The sequence below is a fragment of the Gymnodraco acuticeps genome, unplaced genomic scaffold (assembly GCF_902827175.1).
Source record: "Gymnodraco acuticeps unplaced genomic scaffold, fGymAcu1.1, whole genome shotgun sequence".
Classification (NCBI taxonomy): Eukaryota; Metazoa; Chordata; class Actinopteri; order Perciformes; family Bathydraconidae; genus Gymnodraco; species Gymnodraco acuticeps.
This window is the reverse complement of record NW_022992149.1, coordinates 442,052-456,583: the sequence shown is the minus strand read 5'-3', so window position 1 is coordinate 456,583 and position 14,532 is coordinate 442,052. Positions and strand designations below refer to the sequence as shown.

The 14,532-nt window shown below is 41.5% G+C and overlaps 1 protein-coding gene across 3 annotated transcripts in view; it reads left to right on the top strand.

Annotated features, from left to right (window-relative positions):
- Positions 1 to 98: 98 nt before the first annotated feature.
- Positions 99 to 14,532, top strand: part of si:ch211-45c16.2 (mitogen-activated protein kinase kinase kinase 13) — a 36,484-nt gene continuing 22,050 nt past the window's right edge. For 2 of the 3 annotated variants that reach the window (XM_034203974.1, XM_034203975.1), the window contains exons 1-4: positions 100 to 336; positions 779 to 897; positions 1,834 to 1,996; positions 13,576 to 13,645. The gene's annotated coding sequence lies outside the window, so the exon portion shown is untranslated. Of the gene's footprint in view, positions 337 to 778; positions 898 to 1,833; positions 1,997 to 13,575; positions 13,646 to 14,532 lie in introns of all 3 variants that reach the window. The other variant, XM_034203976.1, reaches the window with a different exon arrangement.

Genomic DNA, 14,532 nt, shown 5'->3' with positions numbered 1-14,532 from the left:
CATTATTTACCGGGGAATATCGCTGATTTCTTCAGGGTATGGTTTAAACATAATGTTTCACTAAATACTGAAGTTTTGATTAATTATCTAATGAGTGGAGCATTCCTTTAATGATTGTTTCCATTGTATGCTTCTCCATACTTTTACATCATTTCGGAGGCAAACCTGGTACTTGGTACTTAACTACATGTATCTGAAAGTTAAATGTAGTAGAAGTTACTATAGGTGTTACTTTTTCCATACAAAACATACAATGATCTTGTGATCATGATCTAATATGTATTGTTCTGGATGGCCAACGCTAGAACTATAAAAAGGTCCAGCTCAACCAAAAAGGTAATGCATCAATAATAATGCAATAAAATGACTTGCGGCATGTAACTTCTGAAAGGGGCCATAATGAAGACTGTTCTTAAAAATATATTTTGCTGCCAATACCTTTCCTTAACTAAATGCAGGAGTTTCACTTGTAATGGAGTTTTTTTTACACCCTTAATATACCTAAATAAATCTGCTCAATGTATCTGTGTCAAGATATCAGTGTATGTTGCCTTTAACTCCAGCGCAACCCTTACATAATCAAGCACTCTAGCCTTAACAATTGTAAATAAAAACCTAAATTTAATGTGTTTTGCCTGCATTTGCTGTTTGTCGTTCAACTTCTGCAAGTAGGCTTATTTAACTTAAAACGGAACACTTTTGAATTCATCTCAGCACAGTGAACTCGTGCACATGTCATTTATTTATCTTCCACAGTGTTTTTTTCCCCACCTGCCAGGCGTGCAGTCCGCAGTAGTTTCGGAGCATGTTGTGAGGCTGCTCATTGGCTCAGGGCCTCAGGCACATGTGGCCAGACTGTGCAGTATCGGTTTCACACCCTCTTCATTCCTCTGCTAGGTAACTTTCCTCCTTTTGATAAATGAAGTATTGCTTCGACAGAAAATCAGAGAGCATGAAAATACTCTGAACATACAGAGCTGTGACTTTAATGTGTAACTAAGCCTTGTGAACTGATTGCAAAGTTCCGACATGCACCTGCTTAAAGACGTTTACGTTTACTTGTTAATATTATTCTCTGCGTACCCTTAGGCAATCTTGCTCAACAGTTAAATGTTTTTTTTCTCTGTAAACAACTTCACTGGCTTTATTTGTATTATTGTTCCTGTCACTGGCGGGGAGGCGCCATTGAAAATATACAAAAGCTATTTTTAACCACAGCGAAAAAAAGCGAAGAGGTCCCACTCCGCTCGTATTTCATGACACTGCAAAGAGGGTCTGAAGAGAGCAGTTACTCTGCCAACAAGTGAATCACTAGACCACATTATACATTAAAGTCATACAGACATTAGATGAGTTATGAGCATACATTTGGTTCAAAAAGATTATTCTTTTCAAATGTGGAAAACCATTATGCACACGAACAAATACAAAAAGCACACAATAGTACAAGATAAGACGGATCCTAATGTATCTATTTATGATGTCTTAATGTTTATGAACAGCAAATATGCATGCAAATGTGGCCCTGCTCTCAGTTTTCATATATATTTATTGTATAATTTGTCCATGGTTATGATGTATTTACGAGTTCTCGTCAATGTAGAGCTGCTTTTATCTTGATAACTGTCATGTAGTTTGATTCATAAATATGCATAATATTTGTAGTACTGCTCAAATGTGATACAGTAAATGTTAAATATTCACTTAAAATACAATTAATAGGCTAACGTACACAGTAGGTTTGTCTTTTATTAGTTAAAATGTGGGATCACATAATGCCTATTATTCATACAGTACACAGTCTACCTCCCATGATAATGTATCACTTTACAGTATGGACGCATCAGTACGGTAGACGATCTTTGAAGACGCGCGGAGGGCTTTACAGGTGTCCGGAAGTGACGTAGCACGCTTACAAGACCAGAGCAAATAGATGGACCGAGAGAGAGCAGCAGTCGGACATCTCTGCGGGACCTGGGCCCAGCGCAGCTAAACGGTAATATTCTTAATTTTGTATGACTTTTACCAAAAGACGTATCGTAGTTGTGACTTCACATGGCCATCGTTTTACGAGAAAATGTGTTGTTTTGTTGTGGAATGAAGCGAAGTGTGCAGCTGTCAGCGGAGTCTATAATGAATGATCACGACAACGATAGCCGGTTAAACTGTTTGCTGGTTATGAGACGATTTAAAAAAACCACATCAACACATAATACACGTAGCTGTTCACATAGAAAGATTGTAGCACTAGTAAGAATCTCAAGGAGTTAAACAGCAGCTTTAAAGTCGTGCAAGTATTAAAGGGTTGGAGTTCTTTTCGCTTTAACCACTCAGTGGACAATCTTGTTGAATCAGACACAATACTCTTTTCTTGCCTGTTTTTTCTTGCCTGGAGAAGAAGGAAATTATAGGCTGCTGCAGGAGTGGAGGCTAAATTATAGTGGGTGGTGAAGAAGTGTTTGTTTTTTTAGTAACATGTTACTCAGAATCTGCTTTTGTTATGTTTTTGACTACGTGGCTAAATCAAGATTCAAAAAAGATCCTCCACACAGTTTGCTATTTCGTTTGAGATTGTGTAAACAGTCAGCTGATAGTGTGTTAGTTACACCTGACTGATATGTGTATAACCCTGCTGTAAATCCCACCTCCATGGATGATTGAAGTTGGGATATGCGCCAGTGAGGCTTTAGTTTGTGAGGCTGTTGGATTGTATTGCATCATAATGAGAGAGGTTTATAATGTTTTGTCCATCCATGTGTATTATTATTTAGTATTATAAACAATTTAGCATAATGCAAATCAGACATTCTTAAACCTGGCTTTATGAAGTCCTGAGTTGAATCCGGAACAAGTCATTATACACCTTAAAACATATTCAATTGTATTACAAAAATAATAAGTAATAGCATTGTAATATAATGCTTGCCCTTATAGTATATATATATATATATATAGTATAAAATATAGTAATTGCATGTATATGAAATGAGGAGTAGATTTGCACCTCACATTTTTATAACATTCATTTGACATGTGGATTTGGAGAGGATATCAATCCATTATAAGGAACACTTTTACAATATAATGCAAGTCATCGGTGTAAAGGTCAATGTCAACTTTTGGGATTTGTTAATTCATGACACAAGTCTCTCTCTTGTCCTCATGATTGTCAGGAAAAACAGACCAACAATTAGAATCCTCATTTCCTTTTTAAACCATTTCCCCCCCCCCAAAAAATTGACAATGAAACCGTTATGAAGGTAGAATTTATTGCAGGTCAGGTGTTGTTTTAGACTGAAATAGTTCAAAATGGTGGTAGTGTGGGACAGCGGCACCGGATTAATTTCAGAAGTGGGGGGGGGGGCAAAAAAGTGCGTGTGTATGTGACATAGCCTACTTGCCAACCCTCCCGATTTTCGCGGGAGACTCCCGTTTTCCTCCCGGGGTCATATTTCTCCCGCATTTTTCCCGATTTCTGACTAAATCTGATTTGTTTCATTCTAACATAACGCACCAAATGTTACCGTTTCCACTCGGACTTCAATACAGCTACACCATTGTTTGGTTTCCATGGTAACGTGTCTCTTTAGTAGCGCGAGCAAATGAAAGTCTTCAGGAGGAAGATAGTCAGAGAAAACAGAACAAGAATGGACAACTCAACCCTCTGCTCACTCCTTTCCTGTACATTAAACTATACAGACCAGCCCACACATGACAGCGCAGTTGCTCATTCCATCTCTTCTTTTTTCCTGCTACGCTCTTGTTTGACAGGCTGAATGTTGACTGGTGTTTGACTGAAGTAAGCTCTGTGAAAAGTTCCAGTTATTAACTCGGTATTTACAAAGCTGTCATCTCCACATTTGGAGAAAGTTACAAGCCGTTTGACAGCAGCACATCTGCATATTTCACAGAAGGCTCGTTTAGTGGTTTTGCAAATAATTAACCACTCTCTGTTTTTGTACCATTCTGCATTGAAGTACCTTCTCTTTGTCCAAATAAGCTTTTATTTGCCCGTCTCAATGTCCCGACAACAAACCTCCATGCAGTCGGAACCAGCCTGTTTCGGTTCAACGACGGTTTTGACAGCCTCTGCGGCCGCAGAGCTGCTGCTGGGGTTCATCTGGATGCGCTGGTTCTATGGTTGAAGGACCAGGCTCCGGAGTTGTGGATGTCAGGGATGTGACATTCAAGTTGTTGAATTTCAGCTTAGTTTGACTGTATTTTGTTTTCTTATGCGCCGGTTCTTCTGACATGTTTGCAAGTTTATCTATCTAGGTTAACGGCTGACACACACTGAACAACGTAACACATAACGTAAACAACGTAACAAATAAACACATCTAAGCTTTGTTATTGGTTGTAATGTACATGGATACATTTGAATGGTGTGACAATGTCCTATTTGATTGGATTAAAATGTACATATTCTTCCTGTTATGTCTGCCTGCTGTATTTTACCTAATGCAAAGTGACCTGCTCCATCGAAATCAGTCGCATTGATCCGAAGACACATTTTGAGTTGTATACACTGTTGGAAAGAGGAGATTCCTAGCTTTCTAATGATATCAGGATTGTTTTTGTACTATATTAAGCAAAATATGTCACATTATATAATGACTGTCACCGAGTCATCATTTTGAGAAAAAGGCCTTTAAAGGTTCCTCTTCTCTGGATCGATCTGATTGATTATTAGCGGAGCAAATGATCAAAATACTACGGTGGGAAGATATTTTTGTTTGGATTACTGGTCTGGGGGGAGCTCGCGAGTGTGTTTGTGTATACGTGTGTGTGTTTGTGTATTTTTGCGTTTGTTTCCCGGGGAAAACTTTCAGGAGAAACACCGGCTGTTGTTATGCTTGCTGTGACGTCAAGTTACTCCGTTCTCCGCTTGTAATTATGCCGAAGCTTCAAAGCTGTATTTATCATCTGAATTTGCAGAAACAAGTTTAATATTCTGAAAGCCAAGACTTTGTTTATTTGAAATCAGATGAAAACAAACTGTAACGGACCCTGCGGTGTTATCTATGATTACTATGCCTAACATTCATAATGTCAGCGGAGGGAGGGGAAGCGGCGCTGTAGAAGAGCAGAGTGGCGAGTGAGAGGCGAGCTGTGTTCTTCCCTTTACAAGCTTCAAAAATGCCTGTAGCTAATGAGATTGAATATAACAATCAACAATAACAAAATATACACAGCTAGATCAGATGGCGTTCTTTTTAGATGCGACTTTAGAGTAGAGGGGAATTATTGAAACGGGATGTGTACAGGGTTCCGCGGCATCTGCTGCTGCGAAAATGTTGGGCAGGGCCGTAAAGTGGGGGGGCCAATGGCCCCCTGGCCGCCCCGCTTCCGGCGCCCTTGGTGTGGGACTGCTAACATCTCCCCCTGCATGCTCCTTGTGAGCAGCTCTCAGCGGCCATCTGACACAAATCAGAGAGGATCATCCATCTGTCCTTCAATAAGACTGAGTGTCACAACAGTGCATTCTGTCCCACATGACAGTCAGTCAGCAGTGGAAGGCACTACATGTGTGAGAGCTGGATGCTGTGTACTGTCACTCCAGCCTCATTGTGCCGAGTGCAACATTTCCAGTTAGTGTCCACGTGTGTGTCACTAATGTCTCGGCCTCTGTTGTAACTGCCCCCGTGTGTGGTGCAGTTACAGGTCACACAATGGGCCGAATGTGGTCCCCCGCTAACAACGTGTTGATGGCTGCACCTCTCAGGTAGCCCAACACTGGCTTTACAGCAAATGTGAGCAAATGAACCAAATGCTTTTTTTAACACGAGGACATAGTAAAATGGACTTTCAAACTTGGTGACTTGTTCTTTTTTAACTATGGGAACTATAGGATTTGTTTTTGCTTAGCTCCACATACACTATTCTAGAGCCAAACATTCTCACTAGCACAACTAATTTGTACTCTCGCTGAAAATGTTCCCTAGAAAATGCAATATTGAGTGCCTGTTGTAAAAAAATAAAGTGCAACAATGAATTTCTGCTGAGTTCTTGTCTATGTCAGCGTAAAATATGCATACATTTTTAACGCAACGACTTACGATATGACAGTTAAATATTCCTGACCGAGATGATAGCGATTTACAATATTCGCCTGATAATAGACCTAGTCAAAACACAAACCAGAGACATACAAAAGATCTCAAATAAGGTCATCATAAGGTCCCCCGGCATATAAAGGATAAATACAAAGAAATAGCATGATTGTGTAAATCGGTTTTTCCTTACGCGATAATTCCTGTGTTTTTATTTTTTTGATATCAGTCCCTATTTTTCACTTTGCTACCATAATAGCTTTTTAATAATAATACCACAATAACAGCCTTTTTAAGTCTTTCATGTGAGGATGTTAACAATGATCCAGATAATTGCAATTCACCAGTGAACTTATTGTGAGTGTTTCCTTATCCCACTGTGTGATTAAATCCCATATCGGGCCATTCCCATAAATGTCTTCAGAGGATATGATCGAGCTGAAGCATGAGTGCAACACACAGGATGGGATATTGCTTTGAAAGTCCTGGATTTGTCGTCAAAAAGAAAAATATAGATTACCAAAATCCTTTAACACTGAAATCCCTCTTCTGGAAGAAGTGGGTCACCGAGGTGATGCTGTTGCGTGGCAACGTTGTGTTTGACCAAGTATCAAGCGTTCCTGCACATTTGAGTTCATGAGTTCCAGGTCACAGCGAGCGTCAGGGAGGGAGGGAGGGAGGGAGCGAGGGTGGGGCTCCTGATGCTGGCATGGAGACAGGAAGCTGTATTTATGTAATTGACATGTGTAGCGACAGCAGCAGTGTAGCCTTGCAGCTGGTCTGATCTCTAATCCCAGCCCCGGAGACTCGGCTTGTTTGTTTTGGGTCACATTCATATAGTGGTGGGTTCAGTCAGTGTCCCGTCCCATCAGGCTTAATGAATGAACTCATCGCTGTGCTTCATAAGATTAAAGCACATTTAACATTGTACGGTTTGTATGTGTCATCAGTGGTGTGCGGCCCCGGTTGAAACCTATATATATACGGCACTGTTGTTTATTTGAGGGATTTACCCTGTCTGCATTTTCACTTTTGGTGGATTGGACCACAGTTTAGACGTGGGCAGACGGTTTGATTGACATCTCCACCACTTTGATGCCATCGTTATATATCAATAGCTGAAATCACCTGCTGTTTGTCTGCAGTTTGTTTCTGTCAATCTGTGCATTTTTTCAGTAAAGCAAAATGCCATTTGTATTAGGGCTGCTCAATTAATTTTAACCACAATTACGATTATGGCTTGCAACGCTTACGAAAACAACGTAATGGAAATAAAACGATTATTTTTTTATTATTACTTTCTTTTTTTTTTTGTATCTTTTTTTTTTTTTTTTGGTTTTTCAGTTGAATTATACAGTTCAGGGTAATCGGCTGTTAAAAACATACTGTTCACATTTTTTTCTCCAATAAATTGATGTTTTCAAGGTAAATGGATAATCGTTTTTAATAATCGTGATCTCAATTATTGACCCAAATAATCACACATCATAAACATATGGACCATATAAAAAAGAAATGGCATCATAAAAGATTGATCTCTCAGCCTTAGTAAAATAATCAAATATTCTGTGTGTGGCGTACAGTAATACCTGCCTGAAGGCTATACATAGCATCATAAAAGTGTATGTGCTGAATGTTCACATCGCGCCAGCACAGCCATTCAAGTGCAGTTGAGTGGAAAAAGCCAAACAATAAACGTTGGACTAAAGGATGTGAACATGAATGCCCCCTTCCTTCTCTCCCTCTCCCTTTCTACAGTATATCTATATCTTAATACCCCCTCTTCTCCTCCCTCAGGCCCTCTCCTCCTCTTCCTCCTTCTGACTGACATTTCTGTGTAAAGCTCCTGCCTCCATCCCATCCTCAGCCCACTGTGCACGTCACACAGAGCCAGCCTGTCCCCCAGAGCCCACCTGGCACGCCTCACATCTGTATCAGACCCCCGACTAGTCAGCATGATTAGGAGAGTAAGCAGCGTCTCCCTCCGTAGACTTGAGGGTGTTTGGTACTCCATCAAAGACCCTCTACTGGTCAACCTGTTTGAGTTGTCTCTATATTTACTCAGTAGTGTTGAACTCCTTAGTGTGCCTATATGCTTTTCTGCTAATGTTATGCAGGCTACCTCTTTGAGTAATGGTGGATGGCCAGTGGTTTATATCTGCTGGTTATGGCTTAGTTATGAATCCAGAGACACATTAAAAAAATAAATAAATACATTTGTTGGAGACAAAATGTTACATCAGAAAGTTTGACCAAAATGCATTTCAATTAGATGATTACATTTTTTCTATAACATCCAGGATGTTTGGGTAATGTGTGCTTTGGTTTGTGTGCCCGTATGCATGCACTGTATTCCCACAACTGCTCATGGCTTTAATGTATTTCTCAGTTGTGATGCGTCTGCTAGCCGAGCTTCTATAATTACCACAGCCTGCAGCGCCTCATGGGGAGCATATTAACACACACGAGTGGAGGAGCAAGAACCAGAGCGTGCGTGTGTGTGTGTGTGTGTGTGTGTGTGTGTGTGTGTGTGTGTGTATGTGTGTGTGTGTGTGTGTGTGTGTGTGTGTGTGTGTGTGTGTGTGTGTGTGTGTGTGTGTGTGTGTGTGTGTGTGTGTGTGTGTGTGTGTGTGTGTGTGTGTGGTGTGTGTGTGTGTGTGTGTGTGTGTGTGTGTGTGTGTGTGTGTGTGTGTGTGTGTGTGTGTGTGTGTGTGTGTGTGTGTGTGTGTGTGTGTGTGTGGTGTGTGTGTGTGTGTGTGTGTGTGTGTGTGTGTGTGTGTGTGTGTGTGTGTGTGTGTGTGTGTGTGTGTGTGTGTGTGCTCTCTCACTTCCTCCTCGCTCTTCGTGTCCTCTGTTTTCTTTGTCCCGGCGTTCTCCTTGTTCTCCTCCTCAATAACAAGGCGTATTGTGCACCATGTGACCAAAGCAAATGTTGAAGCAGCAGCAAGCATACTGTAGGAGGCAAACTATTTATATGTAGGAATAATGCTCCATCAGCCCGTGGAAACAATATTGACAATCAGTTAATCATTTTAAGTCATTTACCAGCCAATTTGTAAACCTTTTTCGAACAACACAGTTCATTTCAAGATGTAATATGGCCTAATAGAACTTAAGATGTGTTTGTTTTGTCTGCTAATCATACAGCTGTACACAGTCAGTGTATGTATGCTCTGCCCTGCAGTGTCCTCCATCACATGTACACTCTGTACATGTAACCTCACATATTCGTTAACCTCTGCGAGCAGCAGCAGCAGCATCCCCCCCCAGCAGCTGCACAGTCATATCTTACCACTGCAGCCACACTCTCTGTTACATCCTCTGTCCTGGGATGTGGGAATTAGGGATGGGAATTTGAAAGCAAATTCATTGAATTGATATTCGAATATTCGACACCCCAAAAAACGGTTAACCGATTAACCGAAATGTACATATCCTATACATTTTTTTTAAAGATTTGTGTGAATTTTTTTTTTGGAAAAATAAATAAATACATGTTCAAATAAGTATAGAAACCAAGTCGAATTTGTCAAATGTATTGAACTGGTGATCAGAGTTTGAACAGTTGACAGCTATAGGCCTACAGCTTTCATGCTTAAAACATAACTTGGTTTTCTGATGGATTTGGACATAAACGCGAGTGAAGTATAACCGGACACGAGAGAGAGAGAGATCAGCACCTGCAGCTCTGCCCGCTGTGAGGGACCGGTGAGCGGAGCAAAACACACCTTTAGACCTAACACATTTAGCTATGGCACTGTCTTATACATTGAATTATTCCATTTGATAATATGTAATCAACTTAGACACCCCTCCCAAAAAAAAAAAATATATATATATATATATATTCATAACTCAATATTCGATTAATCGTTCCCATCCCTAGTGGGAATATGTGATGAAGACGAGGTGAACATCTCAGTGTGTTTTAATTTCCTCCCAATTCTCTTCAGTTAAACAATCAGAAGCAAGAGAGCTGGAGAGACTTCAAAAAATGTTATGTTATCTAAGACTAGCTGCTGTGTTCTGCATTATAGCTCAGTACGCAATCCCATAAATCATGCTGGGGATTACCAGGTGGCGTTGGGAGGGAGGACGGCTTCCTGTCTGCTGCTCCTCATCCGTTCACCAGTCTCGTCTGGACTCACGACAGAGAAGGACGGATGTGGTGGTGCGGGCAGAATCCTGCGGGAGTGATGAACAGTCATTGTTATGTAATGTCCTCTCAGCGTGGATTGGTCAGGCTGTGGGATTGTTGGTGGGCTCAGCACAGTAATCTCACAAGCATTATCTGCCTCTCAGAATCAGCGGTTGTTGTGTGCAGGACTCAGTCATCCATGCATGCCTTTACCAAGCCAACCAATGAGCCAGGCCACTCTGTCTCTATCCATCTTAGGCAAACGGGTTTATCCTCTCGCATGAAGTTAACATATTAAGGACCAATCTATCCTCATTAGTTCACATATTTCCCTGAATCATCTGACTTTCTCCATCCAATTACTCCATTTTATCCAAAGACATGAGCGACTGCCGGCTATAGGATTACCATTGGTAATAATAAAATAAATAGTTATTCTATTATTAAAATATTTTAAAGCTGGATTTATAAAGGGACAAAGAATATAAAGGTGACACACAACGCGCACTATAAAAACGGGACGGGTGGCGCAGTGGTCTGTGCATCCGATCATCAGATCAAGGGGGAGTGCTGGGGAACTCCAGTTCGAAACCCGCTCCTGCCGCCACTGCGTCAGGCCGTTGTGTCCTTGGGCAAGACACTTCACCCGGATTTGCTCCTGTGGGTATTGTCCACAGTACATGTATAATACCAATGTGTACCTGTAAAAGCGCCTCGATGTCTTCGAGGCGTGAAGATGGACGGTGTGGCGCAGTGCGCTGTGCAATGATCATCAGATCAAGGGGTGAAACCCGCCGCTGCTGCGTCTGTAAAGCCGGTGTGTCCTTGGGCAAGACACTTCACCTGAACTGGCTCCTGTGGGTATTGTCCACAGTATATGTGTAATGTGTGTATATGTAAAGCGCTTTGAGTCATTGATAAAGCGCTATAATAAATGTAAGGAATTATTATTATTATAAAAACCCCATCATTTTACCAAGTGAGTAAAGCATGCATTCCTTTTATGTTGATTTCATCGGACAGCTCAAGTGAACTCTACTTTTCTTTAGAGTGAGTTATTTTATCATTGAATTGATTTTTTGGTGATTTTGCTCGACCTCATAACTTATTCCACCAGTTGTATTGGGCACAGTGCGATCGACACATACCTGAACTTTGTTTTTAAAATGTAGCAGACCCCTCAAGAAGTCAAATTGATGTGCCTGTCCTCCTTAGAGATTGTGTGTTTGTGTGTATGTGGGCCAGCATGTGTGTATACCTGGCGGCTGCATGCGATGGCAGATTGTAAAGGTAAACCGCTGTAAACTGCGATGGTGCTTATTCTCTTATTCATGCGGAGGACACAGGAGCTGTCAGTGCTGTTGTTCCGCTGCTGGTGAAATAGTAATGAGTGTGTATAACGGTGTGGTTTACAGCTGAAGCTCTGACTGACTGACTGACTGTCGCTGATGGAGACTCAACAGGAGGCTCCGGCCACCGCTGGAAAGAAACGTTTATTTAAAAATGTTTTATACAAAAAACTGAGTAAAGGACGTCAATACCTGATCATAGCCGTAATTTAGATCTGGCTTTCTATTGAGGGGCTTGGAATATATAAATGTGTAGCATAATTGTTTGGATTTAAAAAGTCTTCAACATTTTTCTTAGTCAAGTAGTGGATATAATAAGACCAACTTAGAACTCATAATGTAAAACATATACTGAATCATGATATATTTGACACATATCTATGACATTGTGCTGGTTAGAGCTAAACATTATCAATAAATAATGTTGATCCAACACAAGTAAACATGGCAGATGGTAGGCACAGCAGAGATGTGTTGAGAGGCCATGAGTTGTTGTTTACTCGTCATGATCATAAAAGAAGTGTTCTGTAATCCCAGCATGGAGATTTTGTATCTTTTGATTTGAGAAATCTGCAATGTCATTTCTCAACAGACAGCCAATGCAGTTTCTACCTGAGTAAGCCATAATTAAAGTAGAAAGTAAATACGCTCAGATTTCAGCTGCTGCACTGCGTGTCGCTCCCCAATGATATTTGAAACTTTTAATTAACCTTAGAAGACCCAATCTTTTGAAACAACACTGCACATTAAAACACAACAGTAAACGGATGATTATGTCACACCACTGCCAACTGTTAGTCAAATAAACAAAGTTTGTGTAGTTTGAGACATAGACTGTATATATAAAGGTTAGTTAATGAGGGGGACATTCACCTTATTTAGGTCTCTTTCATATTATAGCATATGTGGTTTTTATTTATGCAAACCTTTTGTGGTCAACCATTTTGGGTTTTTGTCAAAGCACAAAAAACACAAATGTTTGAGTTTTATTTGGCCTTGTCCCATCAAATCTAAAGTGAAATTATGATAACTGCCTTGGCTTTAAAGCTATAAAAGTTTATATTTGCTTAAAATACATATTTGAGGCAGTTGAGGTTGTTTTAAGCTTGTTTTTGGAATATAATGAGGCTTTGCTTGTTTCCATGTGAGCACGCTGGCTTGTGATCTGCTGACCTTCGGAGTTTAGCTTTAGAGCAGAGCTAGATGTTCTTGCTAAGCAAACAGGTCAGGTATTTAAACTCCAGGCCTCATATTGCGCTCTCTCTTTGCCAATGTTTAACTAGAGCTGTATTTTTGGGAATTCCCATGCTGTGTCTTTTTACAGGAGTGCGTCTTCAGGCACATGGCAGGAATACTGATTTCTGCTTACAGCCACTCTTGTCCTCCTCAGGGCTAAAGAATGCTTGACATTGTGTTCATTTTGTACTTTGCACTTTGTAGTTTAACACATCTAACAATAGGCTCCTCACTCCCTAACGTCAGAACCACGTTAGACTCTCGGCCATCTGCACCGTGACTCACTTGGCTGTCATTTCACGCCATTTAACAGCCGTGTTTGGAAGTCTCAGCCTCGCCCCGGGACACCGGACCTCCTCCTCTGGCAGTGTCCCCTGCTGGGGTGTGGCCTGAGAAGGGAGATTTAGCTGATCCAAATGTCCCAACCCCCCACCCAGCATGCATCATTACATTCCTACCCTTCCCTCAATCTTGATATCTTCCCCAGAGGTTTGGGCCGCTAACGGGCGGGGGGGGAGCATCTGTTCCCCGAGCCTTTCCTCCCTCTCAATTAGTCTCTCTTGATTTATGTCAGTCTCAATCTCTGCCAACTCCACTCACAAACAGATATTTACACTAAAGACAGGCACAGCAGCCCTATATGTTCAGTAAATATCTTCATCTCTTCCTAAAATAGCTGGACATGGTGATACCTTTGTTTACTTTCCATACTGTATGTGCATAAGACATGTTCAGCACACCAATCCTCTCTCTGTAAAAGGACTAACACTCATATGGACCGCTCTGTGTGTTTATGCAGGTCATAGAGCCTGACCTGAGATCAGATCACCCCCAGCTGACCTGTGAGATGCTCAGAAACCACCTGACAGGTGAGTACACACCCACACAAATGGACTAAGAAGCTGAATGATTTTTTTTTTTTTACTTCAGCGGGACATTGAGAGAGACATTAAATGACCTTTGGGGGGAGAGGGAGAGAAACGAAGGGTTCTTCTGACATTCTGGCTCTGCCCTTTAGATTTCTTCTAAGCTGTCCTTTCGGCCCTGAAGCTTGAACTTTCTCGTTCCTCCTGAGTATAGACGTCTGTCTGGTGGTTTGAATTGAGATTTGTGTGCTCCACATCGTGAGAAAGTTGGCAAAATCAGCCAAATGCAGCTGCTATTGGTATAAAAGGTCATGTTCTACACACAGACATACCATCAAATAGGATTGTCTGACATCTAGTTTAGCGGTTGCGCTGAGCATTTAAACCCTGTATCGACATTGTGGGTTAATCATAATACCGTGATGACTACACTCACATATCCAGAGTTCATTGAGTACAGAAGCAGGTCTGAACTGTGTGTGTGAAGTGTGAACAATGGATAGACCATGTTAGAATATAGTGCACTCATGTATGGGATGTTGAAACAAGTGGCATGGAGGGAAGTGATGAGTGATTCTGCACAAAGGGATTTTCTCTAGTGCCGAAACAGTCTGTCCTACTTACACTGCAGCCTAACCTGCTGCTGCCAGCTGGTGCTGCTTTGAAATGCATCCCCCCCTCCTTCTCTTCTCCTCTTCATCTCTCTTTACTCCTCCTCTCGGAGTCTGAACAGAGAGCTCCACCCCCTCCTGCTCCCCCTCCCCCCTGCTCTTGGAGCCGCGTCCTCTCTGCGTCAGGCAGCTCCATTCATGAAAAGTGTGACGTGAGCAGGTCTTCAGCGACCCGGTGACGCTGCCACCCACCCACTCACATCGCAGGTGCTGCGGGAG